We start from the raw sequence: 27,895 nt of genomic DNA, 5'->3' as shown, positions 1-27,895 counted from the left end.
AGAAATCGCAGCTCAGGTACTGCTGACCTGAATGTGTAACCTGGGTGTAAGGATGGCTTTGCTCACCCTGCCCTTTTCCAGGGCATCTCCTTTGCTTGGTGTCTTTACAGCCATGGCTTTGCCCACCCTGCCCTTTTCCAGGGCATCTCCTTTCCATGGTGTCTTTCCAGCCATGGCTTTGCCCACCCTGCCCTTTTCCAGGGCATCTCCTTTCCCTGATGTCTTTCCAGCCATGGCTTTGCCCACCCTGCCCAACCCTGCTGCCTTGCAGGTGGCCTTATGAAGCCCCAAAAAGCTGCTGCAGTGTCCTAAGGACTGCTTTCTTTGCAAGCCCAGCCCTTCCAGACACCAAGCCTCTGAGCTGGCTGGGTGGTGACTGAAGAGGCTCCCTGTTACTTCATTTCCACAGCCCTGTGTGTTCCCATTTCCATCTCTCCTTCCTTTTCCCCACTCTCCTGCCAGATAAAGGCAGCTTTTCTTTAGGGTCTGTGCCCCTCTCTGTGTTCCCCAAGGTAAGAAGGACATGGACCTGCTGGAGAGGGTCTAGAGGAGGCCACCAAGATGATCAGAGGGCTGGAGAACCTCTGCTATGGGGACAGGCTGGGAGAGTTGGGGCTGTTGAGCCTGGAGAAGAGAAGGCTGCAGGGAGAGCTCAGAGCTGCATTTGAATATCTGCCAGGGGCTACAGGCAGGCTGGGGAGGGACTGTTCAGAAGGGGCTGTGGGGATAGCACAGAGGGCAGTGGTTTGAAACTGGAGCAGGGCAGGCTGAGGTTGGACATCAGGAGGAAGCTCTGCACAGTGAGGATGGTGAGACCCTGGCACAGGCTGCCCAGGGCTGTGCTTGAGGCCCCATCCCTGGGGACATTGAGGATCAGACTTGCTGTGGCCCTGGCTCAGGCTGCTCTAGCAGGAGGTGTCCCTGCTGAGTGCAGGGGGTTGGGCAGGATGCCCTCGGAGGGTCCCTTCCAACCCGATGCGATCTGTGGAGCTGTGGTTGTGTCGTCTGGGTTTGCCTGAGGTCAGTCTAGCCCTGAGGGTTGGAATCACGAGAGGAGAAAGCAGCCTGGGTGGGATTCGTGGCTGCCTCCAGGGCAGAGTGGTGCCTGCTTCTTTGCAGAGTGGGGCATGAGGAGCTGTCAGTGCCCGAGGTGGAGCAGGGCTGTTGTGGCTGCCTGTCCCTGGCAGCAGCAGAGTCCCATCCAGGCTTTGTCTTCACATAGCCAAGATGTTTGTGCCTGTTTTTCCTGCTGCCTTACAGGTGACTCCACCCCAGCTGCGTTTGTTTTTCTCCTCCATGGCAGGTGAAATGCTTGGCTGAGGAGAGGCTGAGGGAGCTGGGGGGGTGCAGCCTGCAGCAGAGGAGGCTCAGGGCAGAGCTCATTGCTGGGGGATGGGGGTTGGGCTGGATGATCTTCAGGGGTCCCTTCCAACTCCACCATTCTGGGGTGCTGGGATTCTGGAAGACCTGAAGACAGAAAGATTCAGCTCAACATGAAGAGAAACTTCTTTACAGTGAGGGTGACACAGCCATGCAGCAGGCTGCCCAAGGAGGTTGTGGAGTCTCCTTCTCTGCAGGATTTCAATCCCCACCTAGATGCATTCCTGTGTGCCCTGCCCTGGGTGAACCTGCTCTGGCAGAGGGGTTGGACAGGACGATCTGCAGAGGTCCTTTCCAACCATTCTCTGTGTGTTTGTTCCCAGGCATGAGCTCAGCTGTCCTGGTTGAAGTCAAAAGAGGTCATAGAATGGCTAAGGTTGGAAGGGACCTCAAAGCTCAGCCAGTTCCAGCCCCCCTGCCATAGGCAGGGACACCTCTCACTAGAACAGGTTGCTCAAGGCCTCATCCAGTCTGGTCCTGAACATCTCCAGGGAGGTTGTGGAGCATTTATCTCCTGCTGCATTTCTGCCCTGGCTCTGTCACCCTGCACTGGAGCTGCTCTGCATAGCTGCAGGCCCAAGGTCCCATGGTCCAACCTTTCAGCAGCAGTAAACCCTGAGAGCTTTTCCTCTCCCAGTAAGAACTGGGAGCAGATCATTCCCAAGAGCAGAGCTGTGGTGTGCTGGATGCTGCTGGAACAATCCTGGAATGGTTTAGGTTGGAAGGGACCAAAGGATCAGCCAATTCCAACCTCCTGCCATAGGCAGAGACACCTCCCACTGGAATAGGTCACTCAGGGCCTCATCCAGCCTGGTCCTGAACACCTCCAGGGAGGTTGTGGAGCACAGAAGCACCCAATGTGATCAAAGATCACATTGGGTGCTTCTGTGCTCCACAATCTCCCTGGGAAACCTGTGCCAGTCTCTCACCACCCTCAACCTGTGCCAGGCTCTCACCACCCTCAACCTGTGCCAGGCTCTCACCACCCTCCCTGCAAACAACTTCTTCCTCACATCCACTTTCCATCTCCCCTCTGCCACTTCAAACCCATTCCTCCTCCTCCTCCTCCTCCTGCCATTCCCAGACCTTCTCAATAGTCCCTCCCCAGCCCTCCTGCAGCCCCCTGCAGATCCTGCAAGGCCACTCCAAGTTCTCCTCCAAGCCTTCTCTCCAGCCTGCACAGCCCCAACTCTCTCAGCCTGTGCTCAGAGCAGAGCTGCTGCAGCCCTCTCAGCATCTTGGTGGCCTCCCCTGGGCTGGCTCCAACCCTTCCATGTCCTGCTTGTGCTGGGGGCTGCAGAACTGCCCCCAGGACTGCAGGTGGGGATGAGCAACTCCAGCTGAAGCTTTGGAGTGGGAGGCTGCTGCTGAGCTCTTCTCTGGGTATGTCCAGCACAGGACTGATTTGTCAAGCTCTGCTTTGGGTCCTTCCCAGCCAGGCTGGGGCTCAGTGCAGCCAACTTCAGCCCCTGCCAATTCCAGCCACTTCCACAGGATGTGAGGCAGTGCTGCTGGAAAAGGCTTCCCACTCTCTGTGCAACCAGAGCTGCTCCTCCAAGGGAAGTTGCTTTCCCCCTCTCTAGGGCCAGGGGGGGCTTTGGTGGCAAACATTCCCTCAGGCTTTGCCCTGAGAAGGTTTTGCTGAGGGCTGAAGGTAAATCAGCTTCAAGGCCTTGGCTTTGGGAATGCAGCAGTGTGTGGGGATGGCTGTGAGGGCACTTAGAAGGTGTCAGAGCCAGAGCTGGGCTTGGATTCACTGCAGCACAGAGTGGTAGGGGTTGAAGGGACCTCTGGAGATCATCCAGGCCAAGCCCCCTGCCAGAGCAGCATCACCCAGGGCAGGGCACACAGGGACACATCCAGGAGGGTCTGGAAAGTCTCCACAGGAGACTCCACAGCCTCTCTGGGCAGCCTGCTCCAGGCCTCCAGCACCCTCCCAGGGAAGAAGTTTCTCCTGTTCCCATGGCACCTCCTTAGTCTCTCCAAGGAGACTCCACAGCCTCTCTGGGCAGCCTGCTCCAAGGCTCCATCACAGGGAAGAAGTTTCCCCTCCTGTTCCCCTGGCACCTCCTCTGCTCCAGCTTGCCCCCAGTGTCCCTTCTGCTGCCCTTGGCCACCCCTGGCCAGAGCCTGCCTGAGTCCTGCCCACACTGCCCTGCACATCCTCAGCACAGCACTGAGGGCAGCCCTCAGGCTGCTCTGCTGCCAGCTCCCAGCCCCAGCTGCCTCAGCCTGGCCCCACAGGAGATGTTCACTGCCTGCAGCAGCTCTGGCTCTGGGCTGGGCTCTCTCAAGCAGTTCCCTGAGCTCCTTCTTGACCTGAGGAGCCCAGACCTGGACACAGTATTCCAGATGTGGCCTCAGCAGGGCAGAGCAGAGGGGCAGGAGAACCTCTCTGGACCTACTCACCACAGCCCTTCTGATACCCCCCAGGATGCCCTTGGCCTTCTTGGCCCCAAGGGCACATTGCTGTTGCCCAGGCTCCCAGATACCCTTCCCCTGCTCTGCTCTCCACCAGTCACTCTCCAGGCTCTGCTGCTCCATGGGGTTCTGCACTTTGGCCACAACAACCCCAAGCAGCACTACAGGGTGGGGACTGAGTGGCTGAGAGCAGCCAGGAAGAAAAGGGACCTGAGGGTGCTGGTGGATAGTAGCTGAAGATGAGGCAACAGTGTGCCCAGGTGGGCAGCAGAGCCAATGGCATCCTGGGCTGGCTCAGGAGCAGTGTGGGCAGCAGGACAAGGGAGGTTCTTGTGCCCCTGTGCTCAGCACTGCTCAGGACACCCCTGGAGTGCTGTGTCCAGTTCTGGGCTCCTGAATTGCAGAGAGCTGTTGAGGTGCTGGAAGGTGTTGAGAGAAGGGCAGCAAGGCTGGGGAGGGGCCTGGAGCACAGCCCTGTGAGGAGAGGCTGAGGGAGCTGGGGGGGTGCAGCCTGCAGCAGAGGAGGCTCAGGGCAGAGCTCATTGCTGCCTGCAGCTGCCTGCAGAGAGGCTGTAGCCAGGTGGGGTTGGGCTCTGCTGCCAGGCAGCCAGGGCCAGAAGAAGGGGCCCCAGGCTGAAGCTGTGTCAGGGCAGGTTGAGGCTGGATGTTGTTAGGAAGTTGTTGTCAGAGAGAGTGATTGGCATTGGAATGGGCTGCCCAGGGAGGTGGTGGAGTCTGTGTGGCTGGAGGTGTTGCAGCCAAGGCTGGCTGGGGCACTGAGTGCCATGGTCTGGTTGGTTGGGCAGGGCTGGGTGCTAGGTTGGGCTGGCTGAGCTTGGAGCTCTCTGCCAACCTGCCTGAGTCTATGATTCTCCCAGGTGCAAGATTCAGTCCAAATCTAGATAAAAGCCTGTGACAGGAGGACTGCAGTGCCCCTGATGTGTTTCTCCAGCTAAGAACTCCTTTTGGAGTGCAGATCTGGAGTGAGGTGGCCCTGCCTGCAGCTAGGGACGTCTCTGAGGGGCACACTGATGTATGTGATGCTGTGATCTGGGCTGTGCTGCCGTTAGCAGCTGAAGCTGCTTGAGGATGCAGCTTAGAAATCGAGGTCGGAATCTCCTTTGAACTGCTTTGCCTCTGAGATGAAAGCAGAGCAGGGTGACACATCTGGGGTGGAGCCAGGTGCAGAAGATGTGCAGCTTGCCTTCAGGAGCTTCTGCTTCCAGAGCTGCACATCCTGGCCAGCAGGTCAGGAGAGATGATTCTGTCACCCTGCTCTGCTCTCTCAGACCTCACCTGCACTGCTGTGTCCAGCTGCAAGAGCCCCAACAGAAGAGAGACAGGGAGAGGGTCCAGAGGAAGGTCACTCAGATGATCAGAGGGCTGGGAACACCTCTGCTCTGGGGACAGGCTGAGGGAGTTGGAGCTGTTCAGCCTGGAGAAGAGGAGGCTGCAGGGAGACCTCAGAGCTGCACTTCAGTATCTGAAGAGGGTTACAGAATCAGTCAGGGCTGGAAGGGACCACAAGGAGCAGCCAGTTCCAACCCCCCTGCCATGCCCAGGGACACCCTACCCTAGAGCAGGCTGCACACAGCTTCAGCCAGCCTGGCCTCAAACACCTCCAGCCATGGGGCCTCAGCCACCTCCCTGGGCAACCCATTCCAGCCTCTCACCACTCTCCTGCTCAACAACTTCCTCCTCACCTCCAGCCTCACTCTCCCCACCTCCAGCTCTGCTCCATCCCCCCCACTCCTGCCACTCCCTCACAGCCTCAAAAGTCCCTCCCCAGCTTTTTTGGAGTCCCCTTCAGCTCCTGGCAGGCCACAAGAAGGTCCCCTGGGAGCCTCCTCTGCTCCAGCCTGCACAGCCCCAACTCTTTCACTCTGTGCTCACAGCAGAGCTGCTGCAGCCTCTGAGCATCCTCCTGGCCCTGCTCTGGACACTCTCCAGCATCTCCACATCCCTCTTGTCCCAGGGGCTCCAGAGCTGGATGCAGGACTCCAGGTGGGGTCTCAGCAGAGCAGAGCAGAGGGGCAGAATCCCCTCCCTGGCCCTGCTGCCCACACTGCTGCTGCTGCAGCCCAGGCTCTGCTTGGCTCTCTGGGCTGCAAGTGCACACTGCTGGCTCCTGTTGAGCTTCTCCTCCAGCAGCACCCCCAAGTCCCTCTGCTCAGGGCTGCTCTCCAGCCTGGCACTGCCCAGCCTGGATTGGTGCTTGGCATTGCCTTGACCCAGCTGCAGGACCTTGCCCTTGCTCTTGTTGAACCTCCTGAGCTTGGCTTGTGCCCACCTCTGCAGCCTGCCCAGCTCCCTCTGCATGGATCCTGCCCTCCAGCCTGGCTGCTGCACCACACAGCTTGGTGTGGGCAGCAAACCTGCTGAGGCTGCACTCAGTTGCAGGCAGGCTGAGTAGGGTCTGTTCAGAAGGGCCTGTGGGGATAGCACTGAGGACAGTGGCTTGAAACTGGAGCAGGGCAGAGTTAAGCTGGAAATCAGGAGGAAGCTCTGCACAGTGAAGGTGGAAAGACACTGCACAAGTTGCCCAGGGCTGTGCTTGGGGCCCCATTCCTGGAGGCATTCAGGATCAGACTTGCTGTGTGCCCCTGTGCTGAGTGCAGAGGGGTTGGACAAGATGCCCTTGGAGGGTCTCTTCCAACCCAACCCCTTCTGTGCCCCACAACCTCCTTGGAGATGTTCAGGATCAGGTTGAATGAGGCCTTGAGTGACCTGTTCTTGTGGGAGATGTCCCTGCCTGTGGCAGGGGGGTTGGAACTGGCTGAGCTTTGAGCTCCCTCCCAACCTAAACCCAGTCTGTGTTAGTGAAGGGAGATGCTGGAGTGCTGCAGGGAGCAGAGGTTTTGCTTCAAGGTAGAAATGGATTTGAGGTTAGCTCAACAACTTCCCTGGCATTTCCTTTGGTTATTGACATGTTCTTAGATTCACAGAAGGCTTTGAGTTGGAAAGGACCCTAAAGATACCCAGTTCCAACCCCCCTTGCCGTGGGCAGGGACACTTCACACTATCCCAGGTTGCTCAAGGCCTCATCCAACTTGGCTTTGAGCAGTGCCAGTGTAGGAGCCTTCAGAGCTTCTCTGGGCAACCTGTTCCAGTGCTTCACCACCCTCACAGGGAAGAATTTCTTCCTGCTGTCTAATTAAATCCAGCTTCTTCACCAGTGCCAAGTGGTTCCCTCAGGGGTCAGTGCTGGCACCAGTGCTGTTAAACATCTTTGTCAGTGCCATGGGCAGAGCAATTGAGTGCCTCCTCAGCAAGTGTGCAGATGGCACCAGGCTGTGTGGCACAGTCGACTTGGTAGAGGGCAGGGATCCATCCAGAGGGACCTGGGCAGGCTGCAGAGGTGTGCCCAGGCCAACCTCATGGCATTCAACAAGGCCAAGTGTAAGGTCCTGCACCTGGGTGGGTGCAATCCCAGGCACAGCTCCAGGCTGGGTGGGGAATGGCTGAGAGCAGCCCTGAGGAACAGGCCCTGGGGGTCTGGGGTGAGGAAAAGCTCAACCTGAGCCTGCAGTGTGAGTGCAGCCCAGAGAGCAACCCTGTGCTGGGCTGCAGCCAGAGCAGTGTGGGCACAGGGCAAGGGAGGGGATTCTGCCCCTTGGCTCTGCTCTCCTCACACCCCACCTGCAGTCCTGGGGGCAGTTCTGCAGCCCCCAGCACAAGCAGGACATGGAAGTGTTGGAGCCAGCCCAGAGGAGGCCACCAAGATGCTGAGAGGGCTGCAGCAGCTCTGCTCTGAGCACAGGCTGAGAGAGTTGGGGCTGTGCAGGCTGGAGAAGAGAAGGCTTGGAGGAGAGCTTGGAGTGGCCTTGCAGGATGTGCAGGGGGCTGCAGGAGGGCTGGGGAGGGACTATTGAGAAGGTCTGGGAATGGCAGGAGGAGGAGGAATGGGTTTGAAGTGTCAGAGGGGAGCTGGAAAGTGGATGTGAGGAAGAAGTTGTTTGCAGGGAGGGTGGTGAGAGACTGGCACAGGTTTCCCAGGGAGGTTGTGGAGCACAGAAGAATGTTAGAGCAGCCTTGCAGTGCCTGAAGGGAGAGGAGAGCTGGGGAGGGACTTTGGACAAGGGCTGGGAGTGGCAGGATGAGGGACAATGGCTTTGAGCTGGGAGAGGGGAGACTGAGAGTGGAGATGAGGAAGAAATTCTTGAGAGTGAGGGTGAGGAGAGACTGGCACAGGTTGCCCAGGGAGGCTGTGGCTGCCCCTTCCCTAGAGGTGTTCCAGGCCAGGCTGGATGAGGCCTTGAGCAGCCTGTGCTGGTGGGAGGTGTCCCTGCCCATGGCAGGGGGTTGGAACTGGCTGAGCTTTGAGGTCCCTTCCAACCCAGCCCTGTCTGTGACTGCTGTGCAGTGTGCACTTGATGGCTCACTCCAGCTGGCAGCTTTCACCAAAGGCTTTGCAGGAGCTGCTCTGGAGGTGCCATACGAACTGGTCTGATGTGAGGAGGCCAAGTGGACATCATAAGAGCAGCCTTGCAGTCTGGTAGAAACAGTCATAGAATGCTCTGGGTTGGAAGGGACCTCCAAAGCTCATCCAGCCCAACCCCCTGCCCTCAGCAGGGACATCCTGCAGTAGAGCAGGCTGCTCAGAGCCCTGGCAAGCCTCACCTTGAATATTCATCTCCAGGGATGGAGCCTCAACCACCTTCCTGGGCAACCTCTTGCAGTGTTCCAGCACCCTCGTGGTGTAGAGCTTGTTCCTAACATCCAGTCTCAATCTGCTCTGCTCTCACTCCAAACCATTGCTCCCTAGGACAAGCAGCAATGGATGGAAGCTGCAGCACAGGAGGTTCCAGCTCAGCACAAGGGGGAACTTCTCTCCTGGAAGGGTCCCAGAGCCCTGGCACAGGCTGCCCAGAGAGGTTGTGGAGTCTCCTTCTCTGGAACCTTTCCAGCCCTGTCTGGATGTGTTCCTGTGTGACCTGAGCTGGGTTGTGTGGTCCTGCTCTGGCAGGGGGGTTGCACTCGATGAGCTCCTTGTGTGCCTTCCAGCCCCTTACATCCTGTGAACCTCTGGTCCTGTCCCTGCAGGCCTTTGCAAGCAGTCCCTCTGCAGCCTTCTCACAGCCCCCTTCAGATACTGCAGGCTTCTCTTAGGTGTCTGTGATGGTTTGGGAGTTACCTGTCCCCCCCTTATGAAATCATCCAGACTGGGCTCAACTGAGCCTCCTCTGCTGCAGGCTGCACCCCCCCAGCTCCCTCAGCCTCTCCTCACAGGGCTCTGCTCCAGGCCCCTCCCCAGCCTTGCTGCCCTTCTCTCAACACCTTCCAGCACCTCAACATCTCTCTGCAATGGAGGAGCCCAGAACTGGACACAGCACTCCAGGTATGGCCTGAGCAGTGCTGAGCACAGGGGCAGAAGAACCTCCCTTGTCCTGCTGCCCACACTGCTCCTGAGCCAGCCCAGGATGCCATTGGCTCTGCTGCCCACCTGGGCACACTGCTGGCTCTTGCTCAGCTCCTCTCTGCCAGCACCCCCAGCTCCCTCTCTGCCTGGCTGCTCTCTGCCAGTGTTTCCAACCCTCTACAGAGCTGTGTTGCAGCTGGCTGGAAGTTGAGCAGTGCAGCTCTGCATGCACAGCTTAGCACCAGATAGAAGCAGACTCTTACAGTGCCACTTACAGCTATGGACAGAAATGCACAAGGGCAAAGAAACACAGAAACACAAAACCCTCCCCAGATCTCAGAGTCCCCAGGAGGGGCTCCCAACCACCCTCCCACCTTCTCTCCACCTCTCTGCCTCATCCCAGAGCTTGCCTTATGTGCAAGGTGAGTTTGGAGAGTCAGAAGCAGAATTAGTTGGGGTACACAGCCCAAGCCCAGGGAGGAAAGCACAGACCCTGACTGTGACAGTTAGAGACTCTCACTCTGTCTGATCTGTGCTTGTGTCCTTGCTTTTATCCCTCTCAGCAAGCCTGTGAGTGCAGCAGACATCAGCATTGCTTCCTTTCACAGCCTTAATTTCTCTCTCTAAAACATTCCAATTAGCCTCCAACCAGCACAAGTCTCCCTGGAGCCTTCTCTTCTCCAGGCTGAACAAACCTTGCTGCAGCCAAGCAGCTCAGGGGTTAAGCTCAGGAGGGGAGCATCGTTTGCAGCACTCAGCGGCTGCTAATGTCCCTGTCAAGATGGTTTTGGATAGCTCGGGCTCCTGTTTGCTAACAGAGGTAAAACCACTGCATCAGCACCCTGCTGCCAGCTCAGCACTGCCCCTGGAAGCTGGGCAGATCGATGGAAATTAAAGCTTGGCTGCTCTGCCTCTGCTATTCCCTGCCCTTTTTCCAGCCCAAACCTCAGTCCCCTTGAGCTCACTCCTGAGGAGGTGGCTCAGGGCTGTTGGTGACTCCTAGAATGGTTTGGATTGGAAAAGACCTTGAAGGTCATCAAGTCCAACCCTGCCAGGTTGTCACTAAACCATGTCCCTCAGCACCTCATGGCTTCAGAACCCCTCAAGAGGTTAAAAGCCTTATCCTGTTGCTGGACACTCTTGTGCAAAGTCCCTCTGCAGCCTTCCTGCAGCATCCCTTCAGGTAGTGGAAGGCAACTCTAAGATGCCCCCCTGGAGCCTTCTCTTCTCCAGGCTGAACAGCTCCAGCTGCCTCAGCCTGTCCTCATAGAGGTACTTCAGCCTCTGGAGTCAAGATGAGCTACTGGGGAGCAGAAAGGTGCCCCCTCTCCTCATCTGATGGCTGCAGGTGGCAGAGGCTCACCCACAAGTGAGGTGCTGCAGAGCAGAGGCCACTGTGCTGCTTGTGCAGCTGCCTGCTCTGCTGGCTGAGCTGCGGGAGCTGCCTGCTCTGCTGGCTGAGCTGCCTGCTCTGCTGGCTGAGCTGCCTGCTCTGCTGGCTGAGCTGCGGGAGCTGCCTGCACTGCTGGCTGAGCTGCCTGCTCTGCTGGCTGAGCTGCGGGAGCTGCCTGCTCTGCTGGCTGAGCTGCGGGAGCTGCCTGCACTGCTGGCTGAGCTGCCTGCTCTGCTGGCTGAGCTGCGGGAGCTGCCTGCTCTGCTGGCTGAGCTGCGGGAGCTGCCTGCTCTGCTGGCTGAGCTGCCTGCTCTGCTGGCTGAGCTGCGGGAGCTGCCTGCTCTGCTGGCTGAGCTGCGGGAGCTGCCTGCTCTGCTGGCTGAGCTGCGGGAGCTGCCTGCTCTGCTGGCTGAGCTGCGGGAGCTGCCTGCTCTGCTGGCTGAGCTGCGGGAGCTGCCTGCTCTGCTGGCTGAGCTGCGGGAGCTGCCTGCTCTGCTGGCTGAGCTGCGGGAGCTGCCTGCTCTGCTGGCTGAGCTGCGGGAGCTGCCTGCACTGCTGGCTGAGCTGCAGGAGCTGCCTGCTCTGCTGGCTGAGCTGCGGGAGCTGCTTGGTCACAGCAGCTCATCGCTGGCTCCTGGGCACCTGTCCCCCAGCACTCCCCGGTCCTTCTCCACGGAGCTGCCTTCTAAAGCTCCAGCATTGCTTTTCCACCGTCTGCGAGGCTCGGCGGGGCTGGTCCGGGGCTGGCTGTCTCCCTGCGGCTGGCAGCGGCCGGGAGCTGCCCGCGGGGTGCGCCCGCGGCCGCCAGGGGGAGCCACCAGCGCTGAGCCGCAGCCTGGCAGCGCTCCGGGGGGGGCCGGGGCCACGCGTGGGAAGGGACCTGCAGAGGCCATCCCGGCCCACCCTTGCGCTCAGCAGGGATGTCTGCAACCGGAGCAGGCTGCTCAGAGCCCCAAACCTCACCTGCAGTGGTGCCAGGGCTGGGGCAGCTCCCACCTCTCTGGGCAGCCTGGGCCAGGCTCTCACCACCCTCAGGGGCAAACATTTCTCTCTTCTCTCCACTCTCAATCTCCCTCTTCTAGTTCCAGACCATCACCTCTTGGCCTGGCACAGCTGTCCCTGCACAAAAACCCCTTCCCAGTCTTGGTCTCAGCCCTGCAAGCACTGCAAGGCCACCAGGAGCTCTCCCTGGAGCCTTCTCCTCTGCAGGCTGAACAAGCACAACTCTCCCAGCCTGGCTCCCAGCAGAGCCCTCCCAGCCCTGCCAGCACTGCTGTGGCCTCCTCTGGCCCTGCTCCAGCAGGTCCCTGTCTGTCTTGAGGGCTCCAGAGCTGCCCCAGCACTGCAGGAGGGTCCCAGCAGGCACAGCAGAGGGGCAGAATCCCCTCCCTGCCCCTGCTGCCCACACTGCTGGGGCTCAGCCCAGGGCAGGCTGGGACTGGGCTGGCAGTGCTCAGTGCCAGCTCCTGTCCAGCTTTGCACCCCCAAGTCCTTCTCCTCAGGGCTGCTCTCCAGCCTTCATCCCCAGCCTGGAATGACTTTGGGAGCTGCTCTGTCCCTTGGGCAGGACCTTGCACTTGGCCTTGTTGAACCTCATGAGATTCACACACTCACTCCACCAGCTTGTCCAGGTGGCTCTGCATCGATCCCATCCCGCAGGTGCATCAACCACACCACTCTGCTTGCTGTCACCTCCAAACCTGCTGAGGGTGCCCTCAGTCCCTCTGTCTGTGTTGCAGATGAAGGCACAACTACCTGAGGGGAGGTTGTGGCCAGGAGGAGGTTGCTCTCTTCTCTCAGGTGGCCAGCACCAGAACAAGAGGACACAGCCTCAGGCTATGCCAGGGGAGATTTAGGCTGGAGGTGAGGAGAAAGTTCTTCCCTGAGAGAGTCATTGGACACTGGAATGGGCTGCCCGGGGAGGTGGTGGAGTCGCCGTCCCTGGAGCTGTTCAAGGCAGGACTGGACGTGGCACTTGGTGCCATGGTCTGGCCTTGAGCTCTGTGCTAAAGGGTTGGACTTGATGATCTGTGAGGTCTCTTCCAACCTTGGTGATCCTGTGATACACTGCACAGGACTGGTCCCACTGCTGGCCCCTGGGGTCACCCCTTGGTACTGGAGTGCTGCTGAGAAGTGGCTGGGGTGACTCTGGACGTTTGGAGAAGCCCAGCAAGGGTTGATGCTTCATCGATGAACTTCCAGCTTGGTTGGAGCAGGGTGGTGTAGATTCCTGAGGTTTCAGAGCTGAGGACCTGCATGTGGGGGGGTGGAATTTTCATTAGGGAGAAGCCAGAGAGCATGATGGTGCCTGCCCCACTGCTGAGCTCCTTTTCACCCAAGCACAAGTGAAATGAATGCCCAGGGTGGTTACACTGGGGGGGAGGGGGTTGCTGGCTGGCAGCATCTCTGTAAGCTCAAGTGGTACCTGAATCATAGAATCATTTAGGTTGGAAAAGCCCTCCAAGATCAACCCAACCCCACCCAGGCCACTAAACCATTGTCCCCAAGTGCCACAACCACAGGTTCCCTCCACACCTCCGAGGATGATGACTCCACCACCTCCCTGGGCAGCCTGGTCCAGTGCCTGACCACTCTTGCAGCAAAGAAATTGTTCCTCAGGTCCAACCTAATCCTTCCCTGGCACAATTTTAGGCCATCTCCTCCCTTTCTGTCACCAGAGAAGAGCCCAACCCCCACCTCACTCCAACCTCCTTTCGGGGGGGGTGTAGACTGAGGTCTCACTTCAGTCTCCTCCAGCCTGAACAACCCCAGCTCCTTCAGCTCTTCCTCCTAAGATTTGTTCTCTGGACCCTTCACCAGGCTCCTTTTGTGCTGCTGCTGTTCATCAAGCCAGATTTCAACAGCTCTTAAAGCCCTTGAGCTGATTTAGGGGTGACCACACTCAGAAAGTCTCCAAATCCCTTCTCTTCTGGATGCATCTGGGGGATTTGCTGGACCCTGGAGAGCTTTGCTGAGCAGCAGCATCCTGCTGGGCTGTCTGGACCTGAGGCTTTGTGCCTTTTGGGCCTGCTTTTGGATGTCTGCATATTTTATCAAGCTTTTAGGTCAGCTCTGAGGTTTTGTCCTTTTGATTCCATTAGCAGAGTCAAATGATGGATTTTGCTGTGGACACCTAAAGTGTGGTGACATTAAACTGCTGCTTCCCCTTCTGATGTATCATGCTCCTCTCCCCTCCTTCTTCTCCCTTCCTTCCTCTTCCCTCCTTCCTCTACCTTCCTTCCTCTCTATTTCTCTCCCTTCTTCTCTCCTCCTTCCTCTCCCCTCCTTCCTCTCCCTTCCTCTGTCTTCCTCTCCCTTCTTCTCCCCTCCTTCCTCTACCTTCCTCTCCCTTCCTCTCCCTCCCCTCTCCTTCCTCTCCCCTCCTTCCTCTCCCCTCCTTCCTCTACCTTCCTTCCTCTCCATTTCTCTCCCTTCTTCTCCCCTCCTTCCTCTCCCCTCCTTGCTCTACCTTCCTTCCTCTCCCTTCCTCTTCCTTCTTCTCCCCTCCTTCTCCCTTCCTCTCCCTTCCTCTCCCTTCTTCTCCCCTTCTTCCTCTCCCTTCCTCTCCCTTCTTCTCCCCTTCTTCCTCTCCATTCCTCTCCCTTCCTTCCTCTCCCCTCCTTCCTCTACCTTCCTTCCTCTCCATTTCTCTCCCTTCTTCTCCTTCCTCTCCCCTCCTTGCTTTACCTTCCTTCCTCTCCCCTCCTTCCTCTACCTTCCTCTCCCTTTCTCCCCCTTCTGCTCCACTCCTCCCTCTTCCTTCCTTCCTCTCCTTTCCTCTCCTCTTCTTCCTTTCCCTCCCTTCCATTCCTCTCCCTTCCTTTCCCCAGGGGGCAGGTGGCTCAGGCAGGGTTTATCCCTGGCTGCAGTAAATCAGCTGCCTGATGTCCTCTTGCTATTTGGGGATTCTTCTAAAAGCTTGGACCAAAATGAGCTGAGGTCAGGCTAGAGGTGGGAGGGATTTCTGGTAACTCTGAACCTCCTTCTTCCAATAATATCACTGAGAATGTGGCAAAGAGGAACCCATGGAGCTCACCAAGGGCAAGGGTAGGGACCTGCAGCGGGGGGGGAACAACCTCCTGCAGCAGCACAGGTGAGGGGGAGCTGCTGGGAAGCAGCTGCATGGAGAAGGACCTGGGAGTGCTGGGGGACAGGTGCCCAGGAGCCAGCGATGAGCTGCTGTGGCCAAGCAGGGCAGTGGTGCCCTGGGCAGGGGGGCACAAAGAAGAGTGTGGGCAGCAGGTTAAGGGAGACTCTCCTGCCCCTCTGCTCTGCCCTAATGAGGCCATATCTGGAGTCCTGGGTCCAGTTCTGGGCTCCCCAGTTCAAGAGGGGCAGGGAACTGCTGGAGAGAGTCCAGGGGAGGCTGCAGAGCTGCTGAGGGGCCTGGAGCAGCTCTGTGAGGGGCAAAGGCTGAGAGCCCTGGGGCTGAGAGCCTGCAGAAGAGCAGCCCCAGAGGGGAGCTGAGCAATGCTCAGCAAGAGCTGGAGGAGCTGTGGGGGGCAAGAGGCTGGGGCCAGACTCTTGTCAGTGGTGCCCAGGGACAGGACAAGGAGCAGGGGGCACAGAGTGGAACCCAGGAGGTTCTACCTGAGCAGGAGAAGAAAATTCCTTGTTGTGAGGGTGCTGGAGGCCTGGAGCAGGCTGCCCAGAGAGGTTGTGGAGTCTCCCTGTGTGGAGAGCTTCCAACCCCTCCTGGCCACTGTGCTCCTGGGCAGGCTGCTGTGGGTGCCCTGCTGTAGCTGGGGGGGGGTTGGAGTGGATGATCTCCAAGGGTCCCTTCCAAGCCCAGGGTGGTGGTGTGGGATTCTGTAAGACTTGCAAGCAGAGGACTTTAGAAGATGTGCAGATGCTGCTCCTGCTGCAGGAGCACCAAAGCCCTGGGGAGGTGGTGCTGAGGGCCATGGTTTAGCTGTGACCTGGCAGTGCTGGCTTAAGGGTTGGACTTGACCTCGAAGGTCTCTTCAGGCTGGAGGGGAGGAGGAAGTTGTTGAGCAGGAGAGTGGTGAGAGGCTGGAATGGGTTGCCCAGGGAGGGGGTTGAGGCCCCATGGCTGGAGGTGTTTGAGGCCAGGCTGGCTGAGGCTGTGGTCAGGCTGCTCTAGGGTAGGGTGTCCCTGGGCATGGCAGAGGGGTTGGGAGTTCCTTGTGCTCCCTTTCAGCCCTGACTGAGTCTATGATTCCAGCCAGAACCACTCTGTGTTGGGTGACTGAGTTCCTGATTTTCCCTTCCAGCCACTCCCCAGCCTGTGACAATTCCCTGGAGCTGTTCAAGGCAGGACTGGACGTGGCACTTGGTGCCATGGTCTGGCCTTGAGCTCTGTGGTAAAGGGTTGGACTTGATGATCTGTGAGGTCTCTTCTACCCTTGGTGATCCTGTGATACTATGATACTGTCATTCCCTTGCCCTTGTGCTGTTTCATTGCTGTGGATGAAGTTCTCAGCCCTAAACCGAAGCTGCCTCAGTTTTGGTCTGTCTCTGGAGCCTCCATCCCCCTCCTCAGCAAGGCTCCGAGCTGCTGCTTGGGGAGGTTTGGATTTGCCACTGTGCAGGTGGAATTTCAGCAGCCTTTCTTTTTTCAGGGGTGGTAGATGAAAGGGAGAAACAATTTCCTGTGGAAAGGCAGCTGAGGGAGTGGGGGTGGGGAGGGGGCAAGGCAAAAGCTGTGCTTCAAAGGAGCTCTAATTGCCTGTTTTGCAGGGATAAGAGGAGCAGCTCCATGCAGGTGTCCCCCAGGTCCTGCCTCTCGGTCTGGGTGTGATGCTCAGGGGCAGCAGGCAGGATGCTGCTCAGCCTTTGCTTTCCCACAGGCTTTGTTTGCTTTCTGCTTCGCTAAAATCTCTTTTGCTAATTCTTTTCCCCATTTCTGGGCCTGTCCTGCAGTGGCTTTTTCAAGTGATTCGTCTCTAAGTGGTGCAAGTTTTGGAGGACTGGAAATAATGGTTTGATTTCCTGGTGTTTATTCCTACCCCACACCTCAGGGTCCTTACAGACCTGGGCTGGAAGACAGAAGGCTCCAGGGAGACCTTAGAGAAGCCTTCTGGGACCTGTAGGGGCTACAGGGGAGCTGGGGAGGGACTTTTGGTAAGGATTTGGAGTGAGAGGAGGAGGGACAATGGCTTTGAGCTGGAAGAGGGCAGACTGAGAATGGAGATGAGGAAAAGAGGAAGCTCAGAGCAGACCTCATTGCTGTCCACAACTGCCTGAAGTGAGACATCCTGGGCTGGCTCAGGAGCAGTGTGGGCAGCAGGACAAGAGAGGTTCTTGTGCCCCTGTGCTCAGCACTGCTCAGGACACCCCTGGAGTGCTGTGTCCAGTTCTGGGCTCCTCAGTTCAAGAGAGATGTTGAGGTGCTGGAAGGTGTTGAGAGAAGGGCAGCAAGGCTGGGGAGGGGCCTGGAGCACAGCCCTGTGAGGAGAGGCTGAGGGAGCTGGGGGGGTGCAGCCTGCAGCAGAGGAGGCTCAGGGCAGAGCTCATTGCTGTCTGCAGCTGCCTGCAGGGAGGCTGTAGCCAGGTGGGGTTGGGCTCTGCTGCCAGGCAGCCAGGGCCAGAAGAAGGGGCCCCAGGCTGAAGCTGTGTCAGGGCAGGTTGAGGCTGGATGTTGTTAGGAAGTTGTTGTCAGAGAGAGTGATTGGCATTGGAATGGGCTGCCCAGGGAGGTGGTGGAGTCTGTGTGGCTGGAGGTGTTGCAGCCAAGGCTGGCTGGGGCACTGAGTGCCATGGTCTGGTTGGTTGGGCAGGGCTGGGTGCTAGGTTGTGCTGGCTGAGCTTGGAGCTCTCTGCCAACCTGCCTGATTCTATGAATTTGGATTTAATCCCAATTCCTTTGCTAGCTGGGTGTTCATTCCTGCACCTCTAGTCCCTTCAGTTGTGCCCAGGGACAGGACATGGGGCAAATGGGCACAAACTGGAATCCCAGGAGGTTCCACCTGAACAGGAGGAGAACCTTCCTTAGTGTGAGGGTGCTGGAGGCCTGGAGCAGGCTGCCCAGAGAGGTTGTGGAGTCTCCTTGTCTGGAGACATTCAAGATCCACCTGGACACAACATTTTGAGGGACTCAATAAAGTAAGAAGTAAAGAGTCAAGGTGGCCTTGAAGCTCAAGAAGAGGAGATTGAGACTGGAGATGAGGAAGAAATTCTTGAGAGTGGTGAGACACTGGCACAGGTTGAGGGTGGTGAGACACTGGCACAGGTTGCCCAGGGAGGTTGTGGAGCACAGAAGCACCCAACGTGATCTTTGATCACGTTGGGTGCTTCTGTGCTCCACAACCTCCCTGGAGGTGTTCAAGACCAGGTTGGATGAAGCCCTGAGCAACCTGTGCTGGTGGGAAGCGTCCCTGCAGGTGAGTTGGAGCTGGATGAGCTTTGAGGTCCCTTCCAAGGGATCTTTCCAGATCCTTTCTAACCCCCTAACAGTCTGATCTCTGCAAATAATACCCTGGCATGCCTGTGGCACCACTGACAAGCAGTGGAAAGAGCTGGGCAGCATGAGGAAGGGTCTGGAGCAGCTTAGAAGCAGCAATTGCTGTCTTCCAGCCCTGAATTAAGGCAATGGCTGCTGATTGCTAAGTGCAATTAACCCTTGTGTTGATCAGAGTCCCTCAGTGCCTTCAGTGCAGGGAGTTGGGCAGCATGAGGAAGAGTCTGGAGCAGCTTAGAAGCAGCAATTGCTCTCTTCCATCCCTAAGTTAAGTCAGTGGCTGCTGATTGCTAAGTGCAGTTAACCCTTGTGGTGCTCAGAGTCCCTCAGTGCCTACAGCCTTCCACTGCTCCGTGCCCTGGAAGGAGTTGGGCAGCATGAGGAAGAGTCTGGAGCAGCATGGAAGCAGCAGTTGCTCTCTTCCATCCCTGAGTTAAGGCAGTGGCTGCTGATTGCTAAGTGCAATTAACCCTTGTGATGCTCAGAGTCCCTCGGTGCCTACAACAGGGAGCAGTGGAAGGAGTTGGGCAGCATGAGGAAGAGTCTGGAGCAGCCTAGAAGCAGCAATTGCTCTCCTCCAGCCCTGAATTAAGGCAGTGGCTGCTGATTGCTAAGTGCAATTAACCCTTGTGATGCTCAGAGTCCCTCGGTGCCTACAACAGGGAGCAGTGGAAGGAGTTGGGCAGCATGAGGAAGAGTCTGGAGCAGCTTAGAAGCAGCAGTTGCTCTCCTCCAGCCTTGAATTAAGGCAGTGGCTGCTGATTGCTAAGTGCAATTAACCCTTGTGTTGATCAGAGTCCCTCAGTGCCTGCAGGGGGAGGAGTTGGGCAGCATGAGGAAGAGTCTGGAGCAGCTTAGAAGCAGCAATTGCTGTCTTCGATTCCTAAGTTAAGTCAGTGGCTGCTGATTGCTAAGTGCAGTTAACCCTTGTGGTGCTCAGAGTCCCTCAGTGCCTACAGCCTTCCACTGCTCCCTGCACTGGAAGGAGTTGGGCAGCATGAGGAAGAGTCTGGAGCAGCCTAGAAGCAGCAATTGCTCTCTTCTAGCCCTGAGTTAAGGCAGTGGCTGCTGATTGCTAAGTGCAATTAACCCTTGTGATGCTCAGAATCCCTTAGTGCCTGCACTGGAAGGAGTTGGGCAGCATGAGGAAGAGTCTGGAGCAGCTTAGAAGCAGTAATTGCTCTCTTCCAACCCTAAGTTAATGCAGCATGAAGAAGAGTCTGGAGCAGCTTAGAAGCAGCAATTGCTCTCTTCCAACCCTAAGTTAAGGCAGTTGCTGCTGATTGCTAAGTGCAGTTAACCCTTGTGATGCTCAGAGTCCCTCAGTGCCTGCAGTGGAAGGAGTTGGGCAGCGTGAGGAAGAGTCTGGAGCAGCCTAGAAGCAGCAATTGCTCTCTTCCAGCCCTAAGTTAAGGTAGCATGAAGAAGAGTCTGGAGCAGCCTAGAAGCAGCAATTGCTCTCTTCCAACCCTAAGTTAAGGCAGCATGAGGAAGAGTCTGGAGCAGCCTAGAAGCAGCAGTTGCTCTCTTCCAGCCCTAAGTTAAGGCAGCATGAAGAAGAGTCTGGAGCAGCTTAGAAGCAGCAGTTGCTCTCTTCCAGCCCTAAGTTAAGGCAGCATGAAGAAGAGTCTGGAGCAGCTTAGAAGCAGCAGTTGCTCTCTTCCAGCCCTAAGTTAAGGCAGCATGAGGAAGAGTCTGGAGCAGCTTAGAAGCAGCAATTGCTCTCTTCTAGCCCTGAGTTAAGGCAGTGGCTGCTGATTGCTAAGTGCAATTAACCCTTGTGATGCTCAGAGTCCCTTAGTGCCTGCACTGGAAGGAGTTGGGCAGCATGAGGAAGAGTCTGGAGCAGCTTAGAAGCAGCAATTGATCTCTTCCAACCCTAAGTTAAGGCAGCATGAGGAAGAGTCTGGAGCAGCCTAGAAGCAGCAGTTGCTCTCTTCCAACCCTAAGTTAAGGCAGCATGAGGAAGAGTCTGGAGCAGCCTAGAAGCAGCAGTTGCTCTCCTCCAGCCCTAAGTTAAGGCGGTGGCTGCTGAGGATGTCGCTCCGAGCCCCTCAGTGCCTGCAGCCCCAGCAGCCAGGCAGGGCTGGGTCCTTCACACCCCTTTTGTTCCTTGGCTGAGAACATTGGCAGGAGCTTTCTTGACTTCATGCTCCGTGGCATGTGAAAATGAACATTCCCTGACGTGTGATGGCCTCTGACTCACTGCTCTTGCCCAGCCTCCTTCTTTCCAGTCCAGATTTTTTTCCCCTGCAGGCTTTTTTTTTGGGGGGGTGGGGGGGAGGTTGTTGTTGGTTTTGGTTGGTTTTGGTTATGGGTTTGGTTGGGGTTGTTGGGGATTTTTTCTTCACCTTAAAATCTGTTGACTTTGAAAGCAGCCAGAGGGGGAAAAAAAAAAGCAAAACCACAAACCCAACAACCCAGCAGGACAAAAAAATCCCTGCAGGTTCAGGCACTCCTTCAAACGACTGAGTCGTGGAGGAGAGGAGGTAGCTACAGGATGGGAACCACTGATGCCACTCGTGCCTGCAAACTGAGCTCCAGGGGGCCAGCAGTGATGCCTGCAGGTAGGAAGAACTTGGCTCAGGAAGGGGTTTGGTAGGAACAAGGCTGCCTGGTGTCTCTTGCAGGGCTTAAACCACTCAGAGGGAGTGTTTTCTGCTGGCATTTCCACAGCCAGGGGAGGTTCAGGCTGGATATTTGCAGCAGTTTCTGCACTGGAAAGGTTCTCGAGCACTGGACTGGGCTGCCCGGGGTAGTGCTGGAGTCACCATCCCTTGGAGGGGTTAAGCAGGTATGGACCTGGTGCTGGACATGATTTAGTGGTGACTCTTCAGTGCTGGGTGGAGGATTGGACTGAATGAGCTTGGAGGTCTCTTCCCAGCAGAGAGAGTCTCTGAAGTAGTTCTTTTGGCAGGATAAACAGCAGGAATTTCAGGTGTGGAGAGGGAGAGGGGAAATTGAGGTCCTCTGAAAGAAGGAGAAGAGGTCTGAAGGGTTTTAGCCAGCTGGCAGATGTTGCTTTTAGGAAGGGCCAAGCAAATCTGCTCAGTGCTGGCAGAGCTCTGCTCCCATTGCCCTTCTGCTGTTTCTTTACCTTAAGCAACTGCAATTCCTCCCTGGTGAGGCTTCAGGCTCCCTTCTGCTCTGCCTTCCCTGGAGGGGCTTCAGGTTCCTTTGTGCTTTACCTTCTTTGGAGGGGCTTCAGGTTCCTTTGTGCTTTACCTTCCTTGGAGGGGCTTCAGACTCCATCCTGCTCCACCTTCCTTGGAGGGGCTTCAGACTCCATCCTGCTCCACCTTCCTTGGAGGGGCTTCAGGCTCCTTTCTGCTCCACCTTCCTTGGAGGGGCTTCAGGCTCCTTTCTGCTCCACCTTCCTTGGAGGGGCTTCAGGCTCCATCCTGCTCCACCTTCCTTGGAGGGGCTTCAGGCTCCTTTCTGCTCTGCCTTCCTTGGAGGGTCTTCAGGCTCCTTTCTGCTCTGCCTTCCTTGGAGGGTCTTCAGGCTCCTTTCTGCTCTGCCTTCCTTGGAGGGTCTTCAGCCTCCTTTCTGCTCTGTCTTCCTTGGAGGGTCTTCAGGCTCCTTTCTGCTCTGTCTTCCTTGGAGGGGCTTCAGGCTCCTTTCTGCTCTGCCTTCCTTGGAGGAGCTTCAGGCTCCTTTCTGCTCTGCCTTCCCTGGAGGGGCTTCAGGCTCCTTTCTGCTCTGTCTTCCTTGGAGGAGCTTCAGGCTCCTTTCTGCTCTGCCTTCCCTGGAGGGGCTTCAGGCTCCTTTCTGCTCTGCCTTCCCTGGAGGGGCTTCAGGCTCCTTTCTGCTCTGCCTTCCCTGGAGGGGCTTCAGGCTCCTTTCTGCTCTGCCTTCCCTGGAGGGGCTTCAGGCTCCTTTCTGCTCTGCCTTCCCTGGAGGGGCTTCAGGCTCCTTTCTGCTCTGTCTTCCTTGGAGGGGCTTCAGGCTCCTTTCTGCTCTGCCTTCCTTGGAGGGGCTGAAGGCTCCTTTCTGCTTTACTTTCCTTGAAGGGGCTTCAGGCTCATTTCTGCTCCACCTTCCTTGGAGGGGCTTTGGGCTCATTTCTTTGCCTTCCTTGGAGGGACTTCAGGCTGCTCTCTGCCTTACCTTCCTTGGTGGTGAGGCTTTAGGCTTGTTTCTGAACATCTTAAAATGCTTCTGCTGCTACACCTCCAGGACCAGGAGTGCTGTAGGGTACAAGTATAAGATGGTGCTCCAAGGGACAAGAGTCTGCCCCTTCACAGTGACTGATGCAAGCAGAACAGGGCTCCTTGACCCGTCCTGGTGAGTTCAGTGAGCTGTGTGTGCTCGTGGACAGTGCCTGGCTGTGCAAATCCCTTCCCTGTGGCTTTTTTCAGTGCTCAGAGATTCACTTTAGCCTGAGAACAAGCTGAAGGCCAGCTCAGTGTGAGCACAGAGCACCTGGACAGCCAGGGTGTAGCAGCCTTCCAGTACCCAAAGGGGCTGCAGGAGAGCTGGGGAGGGACTTTTGACAAGGGCTTGGTATGACAGCCTGAGGGACAATGGCATTGAACTGGAAGAGAGGAGACTGAGAGTGGAGATGAGGAAGAAATTGTTGAGAGTGAGGGTGGGGAGAGACTGGCACAGGCTGCCCAGGGAGGTTATGGATGCCTGCTCCCTGGAGTTGTCCAAGGCCAGGCTGGATGAGGCCCTGAGCAGTCTGTGCTGGTGGGAGGTGTCCCTGCCCATGGCAGGGGGCTGGAACTGGCTGAGCTTTGAGGTCCCTTCCAACCCAAACCATTCTACGAAGCCATGAAGAAGCATCTCCTGACCCCCCCTCAATGCAAACAGGACAGAAACAGAGCCCAAGAATATCTCTGCTTGGCAGAGAGCTCCAAGCTCACCCAGTCCCACCCCTCCAGCCAGCACTGCAGGGTCACCACTAAACCATAGAGCCAGTCAGGGCTGGAAGGGACCACAAGGAGCAGCCAATGCCAACCCCCTGCCATGCCCAGGGACACCCTACCCTAGAGCAGGCTGCACACAGCCTCAGCCAGCCTGGCCTCAAACACCTCCAGCCATGGGGCCTCAACCCCCTCCCTGGGCAACCCATTCCAGCCTCTCACCACTCTCCTGCTCAACAACTTCCTCCTCACCTCCAGCCTCACTCTCCCCACCTCCAGCTTTGCTCCATCCCCCCCACTCCTGCCACTCCCTCACAGCCTCAAAAGTCCCTCCCCAGCTTCTTTGGAGCCCCCTTCAGATCCTGGCAGGCCACAAGAAGGTCCCCTGGGAGCCTCCTCTGCTCCAGCCTGCACAGCCCCAACTCTTTCAGTCTGTGCTCACAGCAGAGCTGCTGCAGCCTCTGAGCATCCTCCTGGCCCTGCTCTGGACACTCTCCAGCATCTCCACAGCCCTCTTGTCGCAGGGGCTTCAGAGCTGGATGCAGGACTCCAGGTGGGGTCTGAGCAGAGCAGAGCAGAGCAGAGGGGCAGAATCCCCTCCCTGGCCCTGCTGGCCACACTGCTGCTGCTGCAGCCCAGGCTCTGCTTGGCTCTCTGGGCTGCAAGTGCACACTGCTGGCTCCTGTGGAGCTTCTCCTCCAGCAGCACCCCCAAGTCCCTCTGCTCAGGGCTGCTCTCCAGCCAGTCCCATGTCTGAGAACCCTTTCAGTGCAGAAATATTTCCTGAGATCCAGCTTGGACTGCTCTTGGAATCACTTGGAAAACACTGCTGTGGGATTTTCTTCCATGGAGCTGCTGAATAATGGATGAGAGAAGCTGCCTGGGATGCTTCAGCTCTCTCATAATCACTTTCCTGTTTCTGCCCTTGGAGCAGGGTCAGAGGACACAGAGCTTTTGCTGCTGTGAGATTGGAGGTTGGGAATTCCCAGCCTGCTGTCCTCATGCCCTGAGAGCAGAATCCACATCCGTGGCAGGTCAGGCTTTGAAGGATTCTTTTGACAGCCTCTTGTCTTTTGGGAGCTGAGTTTACTGCCAGCTGTTTTTCTCCAGCAGAACAACCCAGTGTGGGTGTGAAAGCTCCCAGAGTGATGATTTCTGCTGCTCAAACGTTTAGAAAGTGATGAGCTGGCAAAGTTAGCTGCATTTAGTGGTTGAAATATTCATCAAAGGGCTGCTGAGAGCAGACACAGCTCAGCTCAGCTGCTGCAGCCCCAGCTTGGTGCTGTTGGAGGCAGTGAGAGGTTTCCCTGCTTGAAATGAGCCTCAAAGCTTCTTCTCTGACCTCCAAGCTGTCATTAACTTGTGTTGGGTTGTTCCCAGGCCTGCTCCAGAGGATCCAAAGGGGGCTTTAATCACTGGAAAGATTCCTTTGCTAGCTGGGTGTTCATTCCTGCACCTCCAGCCCCTTCAGGTGTTGCAGCCAAGGCTGGCTGGGGCACTGAGTGCCATGGTCTGGTTGGTTGGGCAGGGCTGGGTGCTAGGTTGGGCTGGGTGAGCTTGGAGCTCTCTTCCAGCCTGCTTGATCCTATGATTGGCCAGGGCTGGGTGCTAGGCTGGGCTGGGTGAGCTTGGAGCTCTCTTCCAACCTGCTTGATTCAGTGATTGGATAGGGCTGGGGGATAGGTTGGGCTGATTGAGCTTGGAGCTCTCTTCCAGCCTGCTTGATTCTGTGATTGGCCAGGGCTGGGTGCTAGGTTGGGCTGGGTGAGCTTGGAGCTCTCTTCCAGCCTGCTTGATCCTATGACTGGCCAGGGCTGGGTGCCAGGTTGGGCTGGGTGAGCTTGGAGCTCTCTTCCAGCCTGCTTGATCCTATGATTGGCCAGGGCTGGGTGCCAGGTTGGGCTGGAGGAGCTTGGAGCTCTCTTCCATCCTGCTTGATCCTATGACTGGCCAGGGCTGGGTGCTAGGTCGGGCTGGGTGAGCTTTGAGCTGTCTTCCAGCCTGCTTGATTCTGTGATTCAGTGGTGCCCAGGGACAGGACAAGGGAGCACAAACTAGAACCCAAGGAGGTTTTGCCAGAACAGGAGGTGAAACTTGTTTGGTGTGAGGGTGCTGGAGGCCTGGAGCAGGCTGCCCAGAGAGGTTGTGGAGTCTCCTTCTCTGGAGACATTCAAGACCCATCAGGACATGACATTTGGAGGAACTGAAAGTATGAAATGAAGAGAAAAAGTGTCCTTGAAGCTCAAGAAGGGGAGACTGAGAGTGGAGATGAGGAAGACATTGTTGAGAGTGAGGGTGGGGAGAGTCTGGCACAGGCTGCCCAGGGAGGCTGTGGCTGCCTCTTGCCTGGAGGTGTTCAGTGCCAGATTGGATGAGGCTTTGAGCAAGCTGTGCTGCTGGGAGGTGTCCCTGTTGATGGCAGGGGGTTGGAACTGGATGATCCTGAAGGTCTCTTCCAACCCAACCTGTTCTGTGATTCTGTGACCTGCCTGAGGCAATCCTGCTCTGGCAGGGGGCTTGGACTCGATGATCTCTGGAGGTCCTTTCCAACCCCTACCAGGCTGTGATTACTCAAAGGCTAAACAGAAGCCGTTGGGCAACACAGATCAGCTTTAGCTTCTCAGCCTCAGCAGCACAGCAGATGTCTTGTGTGAACCTGTTGAGCTGAGGCTTATGCTCATCGTTGTCACCCTGCTGGTGTCCCTTGGTACCTGATCTGGCTGCAAATGAGCTGCTCTGCTTTTGCAGCACAGCTTTCAGTCCTGAAGCACCTCCTGGGTGGATGTTCCTCCTCCTGGGTGGATAATTCTCCTCCTGGGTGGATGTTCCTCCTCCTGGGTGGATAATTCTCCTCCTGGGTGGATGTTCCTCCTCCTGGGTGGATGTTCCTCCTCCTGGGTGGATGATTCTCCTCCTGGGTGGATGTTCCTCCTCCTGGGTGGATGTTCCTCCTCCTGGGTGGATGATTCTCCTCCTGGGTGGATGATTCTCCTCCTGGGTGGATGTTCCTCCTCCTGGGTGGATGTTCCTCCTCCTGGGTGGATGTTCCTCCTCCTGGGTGGATGATTCTCCTCCTGGGTGGATGTTCCTCCTCCTGGGTGGATGATTCTCCTCCTGGGGGGATGTTCCTCCTCCTGGGTGGATGTTCCTCCTCCTGGGTGGATGTTCCTCCTCCTGGATGGATGTTCCTCCTCCTGGGTGGATGTTTCTCCTCCTGGGTTTCCCCAAGCTGTCAGATAGGCAGCAGGAGGCTTGGGACAGAGTGTCTGGAAAGCAGCCTGGTGGAAAAGGATCTTGAGGTGCTGGTGGGCAGCTGAACACAAGCCAGGGTGTGCCCAGGTGGCCAAGGATGCCACCAGCATCCTGGCCTGGATCAAACCCAGTGTAGCCAGCAGGAGCAGGGCGGTGATGGTGCCCCTGTACTGGGCACTGCTGAGGCCACAGCTTGAGCAGTGGGTTCAGTTCTGGGCACCACAGGAGGGGCTGGAAGGTGTCCAGAGAAGAGCAGCAAGGCTGGGGAGGGGTTTGGGGGCCATCAGAGAGGAGTGGCTGAGGGAGCTGGGGTTAGTCTGGAGAAGAGGAGGCTGAGCAGAGACCTCGTTGCTCTCTACAGCTACCCGGAGGGAGGTTGGAGCAAGGTGAGGGTTGGTCTCATCTCCCTAGTGTGGAGCAACAGACAAGAGAAATTGGCCTGAAATTGCTCTAGAGGAGGTTTGGATTGGACATGAGGAGCAACCTTTGCTGCAGGTGCTGGCACAGGCTGCCCAGGAAGGTGGTGGAGTCCTCATCCCTGGCGGCATTCCAGAAAGCTCTGGCCCTGGTGCTTGGGGTTGAGTGGCCATGGTGGGGTAGGGTTGATGGTTGGACTGAATGACCTTAGAGAGCTTTTCCAACCCAAACAGCTCTCTGATTCTCTGCTAAGTGTTGGTGATTTTTGTTAAAGCCACTGAGCTTCCCCACCCACCTTCCATCTGGCTGCTTCCCTGGTGCTGAGGACCTACAGCAGGGCACAGTCTGCAGCCTGCAGAAGCTCCTGCAGAGTCACAGCTGCCTCTCACCTCCACCTCAGACCAAGGCCTTGGCTGAACTCTGCTCCAGGGTGCAGTTTAATGCTCATGGCAGTTGGGTTTTAGAGTTGGACTCAATGATCTTGAAGGTCCTTTCCAACCTTTATGATTCTATCACCCTGCAGCCCTCTTCAGCTGGAGCAAAACCACATCCAGCAGCCGCTGGCTTCCTGCTGTGCTGAGATGGAAATCACCACTTCGTGGTGGAAGAGGCTTGGAAAGCACCCAACCCTCTGGCCTCTAATTAGCTTTTTAGCACAGTTCCACGATTTTCTTCCTTCTTTTTTCCCCCCTGAGTCTCCCATTCCTCAGTCCCTGGGAATTTGTGAGCTGTCTGCTGCCTAACGCAGCCTGCTGGCAGCTCCCCTCAAAGCCTTCTCTTGTTCAGCTCTTCCCTGTCACAGCTTTGACTCTTAGAAGGATTCCTGAGGAATGGAGGGAGGGGAAGGGGCTGGGGTGAGGAATGTGCTGAGCAGCTGCTGGGCTGAGAAGTGTGAGTTGGATTGTTCAGTGTGCCCAGGTGGGCAGCAGAGCCAATGGCATCCTGGGCTGGCTCAGGAGCAGTGTGGGCAGCAGGACAAGGGAGGTTCTTGTGCCCCTGTGCTCAGCACTGCTCAGACCACCCCTGCAGTGCTGTGTCCAGTTGTGGGCTCCTCCATTGCAGAGAGCTGCTGAGGTGCTGGAAGGTGTTGAGAGAAGGGCAGCAAGGCTGGGGAGGGGCCTGGAGCACAGCCCTGTGAGGAGAGGCTGAGGGAGCTGGGGGGGTGCAGCCTGCAGCAGAGGAGGCTCAGGGCAGAGCTCATTGCTGCCTGCAGCTGCCTGCAGGGAGGCTGTAGCCAGGTGGGGTTGGGCTCTGCTGCCAGGCAGCCAGGGCCAGAAGAAGGGGCCCCAGGCTGAAGCTGTGGCAGGGCAGGTCTAGGCTGGCTGTTGTTAGGAAGTTGTTGTCAGAGAGAGTGATTGGCATTGGAATGGGCTGCCCAGGGAGGT

The 27,895-nt window shown here is 57.1% G+C and overlaps 1 protein-coding gene and 1 long non-coding RNA gene across 3 annotated transcripts in view; one reads left to right on the top strand and one right to left on the bottom strand.

The window, feature by feature from the left end:
- Positions 1-27,895, top strand: part of FBXO42 (F-box protein 42) — a 111,403-nt gene that overhangs the window by 1,310 nt on the left and 82,198 nt on the right. The window lies entirely within an intron of this gene.
- LOC135190623 (uncharacterized) lies at positions 1,389-21,138 on the bottom strand. Its single transcript, XR_010308578.1, has 3 exons — positions 21,071-21,138; positions 12,601-12,805; positions 1,389-1,467 (listed from the first exon to the last, which is right to left on the bottom strand). It is a non-coding gene; the product is annotated as an uncharacterized LOC135190623 (long non-coding RNA).

This window comes from Pogoniulus pusillus, chromosome 36, assembly GCF_015220805.1.
Source record: "Pogoniulus pusillus isolate bPogPus1 chromosome 36, bPogPus1.pri, whole genome shotgun sequence".
NCBI lineage: Eukaryota > Metazoa > Chordata > Aves > Piciformes > Lybiidae > Pogoniulus > Pogoniulus pusillus.
Note: the sequence above shows the minus strand (reverse complement) of the source record. Positions and strands in the feature narration are given on the sequence as shown.